This window comes from Bos indicus x Bos taurus, chromosome 2 (genome assembly GCF_003369695.1).
Source record: "Bos indicus x Bos taurus breed Angus x Brahman F1 hybrid chromosome 2, Bos_hybrid_MaternalHap_v2.0, whole genome shotgun sequence".
NCBI lineage: Eukaryota > Metazoa > Chordata > Mammalia > Artiodactyla > Bovidae > Bos > Bos indicus x Bos taurus.
The window spans coordinates 40,248,729-40,253,324 of NC_040077.1; positions in this window are offsets into that span (position 1 = coordinate 40,248,729).

Below are 4,596 nucleotides of genomic sequence, written 5' to 3' on the forward strand. Positions count from 1 at the left end.
AAGAATTTGTTGTTAGAAGACTTACTTTACAAAAAAATATTAAAGGAAGTTTTCAGGATAAATGTGACTTCAAACAGTAATCCAAATTGATATAAAAATCCAGTAAGTATATAGCTATAAAGAACAATATAAATTCATGGTTCTACTTTGTTTTCTTAAAAATTTTAAAAGAAATTGCTCATGTATATCTATCTGTATATCTATGCTGCTGCTACTGCTGAGGCTAAGTTGCTTCAGTTGTGTCTGACTCTATGCGACCCCATAGATGGCAGCCCACCAGGCTCCCCCATCCCTGGGATTCTCCAGGCAAGAACACTGGAGTGGGTTGCCATTTCCTTCTCCAATGCATGAAAGTGAAAAGTGAAAGTGAAGTCGCTCAGTCGTGTCCGACTCCTAGTGACCCCATGGACTGCAGCCTACCAGGATCCTCCGTCCATGGGATTTTCCAGGCAAGAGTACTGGAGTGGGGTGCCATTGCCTTCTCCCTATATATCTATAAACGTATATAAATATAGACAGAGGGAGAGAAAGAGAGAGAGAGTTATATCTATAATATACAGACATATGCAGATATCCCTTGATATCCTTTGGGATTACTTTTAAGGACCCACTGTGGATAAGGAAATTCTCACATGCTCAAATTCCTTCTAGCTGGCCCTCCACATCTGTGAATTCCACATCCATGGATATGGAAGATCAATTTTATATTTATTGAGAAAAATCCATACATAGGTAGACCCCCACAGTTAAAACCCCTGTTGTTATAGGGTCAAGTAATATATTTGACTTGAGAGTCCCTTGGACTGCAAGGAGATTCAACCAGTCCATCCTAAAGGAAATCAGTCCTGGGTGTTCATTGGAAGGACTGATGTTGTAGCTGAAACTCCAATACTTTGGCCACCTGATGCGAAGAGCTGACTCATTTGAAAAGACCCTGATGCTGGGAAAGATTGAGGGCAGAAGGAGAAGGGGATGACAGAGGATGAGATGGTTGGATGGCATCACTGACTCAAGGGACATGGGTTGGGGTGGACTCCAGGAGTTGGTGATGGACAGGAAGGCCTGGTATGCTGCAGTTCATGGGGTCGCAAAGAATTGAACATGACTGAGCAACTGAACTGAACTGAATATACTTGACAATAACATCACAGAACAGGTGGATAGATGCAAAGCTATATTGGGTTAATATAATGACTGCAGATGGAAACTTGAATTAATTAGAATAAATGAAAAGATTGACAAATGATAGTGAGAAGGTTAAAAACAAAACTCATGTTTTTAAGGGTCAACTATATTATAGTTGCCTATGATAGCACAACGGAGAAGGCAATGGCACCCCACTCCAGTACTCTTGCCTGGAAAATCCCATGGGCGGAGGAGCCTGGTGGGCTGCAGTCCATGGGGTCGCAAAGAGTTGGACACGACTGAGCGACTTCACTTTCACTTTTCACTTTCATGCATTAGAGAAGGAAATGTCAACCCACTCCAATGTTCTTGCCTGGAGAATCCCAGGGACGGGGGAGCCTGGTGGGTTGCCGTCTGTGGGGTCGCACAGAGTAGGACACGACTGAAGCGACTTAGCAGCAGCAGCAGCAGCATGATAGCAGAAACAAGTGGGTAGATGAAAAGCTGTATTGGGTCAATAAAATGACTACAGATGGAAACTTCAATCAACAAGAATAAATGATTCAGAAATGATGAGGTTTAATACACAAATGTTATGAAAACATATTTTTTCACATTTTAGTTTCTTTAAAATGTATAAGTTATATAAAATAATTTCCATAATGCGTTCTTGGATTTGTAGCAATTATAGATGTAATATGTAGGAGAATAATACCACAAAAAAGTAAACAGAGAATATATAGGAATAATGTTTCCATATCTCACTGAAATTGTTTGTATAATATGAAAATGTTTCTTATAAATTACTATGTATATGGTAAGCCTTACATCAACCACTCCATTAGACAATATTTACTTAATGCAAAAAAAATGTAGTAAAGGAAAAATAAAGGGCAGATAGTGATATAGAAAACAAAAAAAGTAAAATGACAAATTTAAATTCATCTATATCAGTAATAATAGCATTAAATACTCAGTTTTCAGTTCAGTTGCTAGGTCATGTCCAACCCTTTGTGACCCCATGGACTGCAAGATGCCAGGCTTCCCTGTCCATCACCAATTCCCAGAGTTTGCTCAAACTCATGTCCATCGAGTCTGTGATGCCATCCAACCATCTCATCCTCTGTCATCCCCTTCTCCTCCTGCCTTCACTTTCCCAGAAACAGGGTCTTTTCTAATGAGACAGTTCTTTGCATCAGGTGGCCAAAGTATTGGAGTTTCAGCTTCAGCATCAGTCCTTCCAATGAATATTCAGGACTGATTTCCTTTAGGATGAACTGGTTTAATTTCCTTGCTATCCAAGGGACTCTCAAGAGTCTTCTCCAACACCACAGTTTAAAAGCATCAATCCTTCAGCGCTCAGCTTTCTTCACAGTCCAACTCTCACATCTATACAAGACTACTGGAAAAACCATAGCTCCCCTTGGGGCTCAGCTGGTAAAGAATCCTCCTACAGGAGACCTGGGTTTGATCCCTGGCTTGGGAAGATTCCCTGGAGAAGGGAAAGGTTACTCAATCCAGTATTCTGGCCTGGAGAATTCCAAGGATTGTATAGTCCATGGGGTCCCAAAGAGTGGAACATGACTGAGTGACTTTCACTTTCACTTAACATTAAATATAAATAGATTCTAATCATAATTCAGATATTGTCAGATAGGACACAAAAGTTCGGCTTAATTCTGTCTATAGGACACATATATTAGAGTCCAAAGTAAAAATTGTTTGCAAAAGTACACCATGAAAATAGATACAGTATACAAACATCAACTGTAAGGAAATTGGAGTGGCTATACTAACCATAGACAAGATAAAGTTTAAATAAAAAATATTACTAGGCATAAATGGGGACATTTATAATGATAAAAGGATCAATCCATCAAGATGAAATGACAAATATCATATGTATCTGCCTAACAACAGAATACAAAATACAATGAAGGAGAAAAAGATAGAAATAAAGGGAAAAATAGGCAATGGAACACTAGTAGTCAGAGATTTAATATCCCATTATTCATAATGGACAGACCAAATAGGCAGAAGATCAATAAGAAAATAGAATACTTGAATAAATATTAAAGCAAACTAGACCCAAAAGGCATCTGCAGAACACCCCGCCCAACAAAAGCAAAACATGTTCTTCTCAAGAGCACGAGGAACAGTCTTTCTGATAGATAATATGTGAGGCCACAAAAATAAAATAAATTGAAAAGAATATAAATAACATAAAGTAAGTTTTCTGACTATAATGGAACAAAAATAGAAATAACACAAAGGAATTTAAGAAGCTCAAATTCATGTGGAAATTTAACAACACAGTCCTAAATGACCGAAGGGTCCAAGAAGAAATAAAAAATGAGAAGTTATAAAATTTTTTGAGGAGTGAAAATGAAGAGACAATATACCAAAATATATGGAATATACCTGAATTAGTGATTAGTGATCATTTATACCCATGACTGACTAAAATTTTTTAAAAGTGGTCTCAAATCAATAAAATTATTTTCCACATTAAACCACTGAAAAAAGAAGAGAATACTAAATTTAAATTAAACAGGAGGAAGAAAATAAAAAATGTTGCTGTGGAAGTTATTAATAATAAAATCAAAAATTAAAAAAATAGAAAAAAATGTTTTTTTTTTAATTGAAAACATTGGAAAGTCTTTATTTAGACTGACCAAGAAATGATAAGACTCAAATTATTAGAATCAGAAGTGAAGGAGGGAACACTGGTGGTGGTGGTGTAGGCGTTAAGTCATGTTAGACTCTTCTGTGACCCCATGGATTGCAGTCTACCAGTCTCCTCTGTCTATGGGATTTCCCAGGCAAGAATACTGAAGTGGGTTGCCATTTCCTTCTCCAAGGGGAGGGAGCATTATTAATGCCTTTATAGGGAAAAATAATTATGAGATACTATAAATTGTATGCTAATACATTTGATAAATTAAATGAACTGGCCAAATTCCTAAAAACACACAAACTACTGAAACTGATTCAAAAAGAAATCGAAAATTTGAACTTATTTATACTAAGTAAGGAAATAGATGTGATAATCAAAAATTTCACCACAAAGAAAACTCCAGGCCCAGATGGCTGCACACGTGGATTATACCTATTATACCTATTATAATATCTAAAGAATAATTATTTCAGTGCTTCATAAGCTTTTCACAAACAGGAGAGAACACTTTCCATCTCTCTCTATGAGGCCAGTTTTACTCTTACACCAAAATCAGACAAATACTCCATAAGAACAGAAAATGATAGACTAATATATCTTCTGAACATGAAAGCAGAAATCCTCAACAAAATACTTGAAAGCCAAATCAGCAACATATAAAAAAGTTATACCATGATGAAGTGAGATTTATCTCAGGAATGTAAGCTAGGCTTAATATCTGAAAATCAATGTAATAATATACCATATCAATAGAATAAAATATGTGTTTATTTTAATAGAACATAGAATGCAGA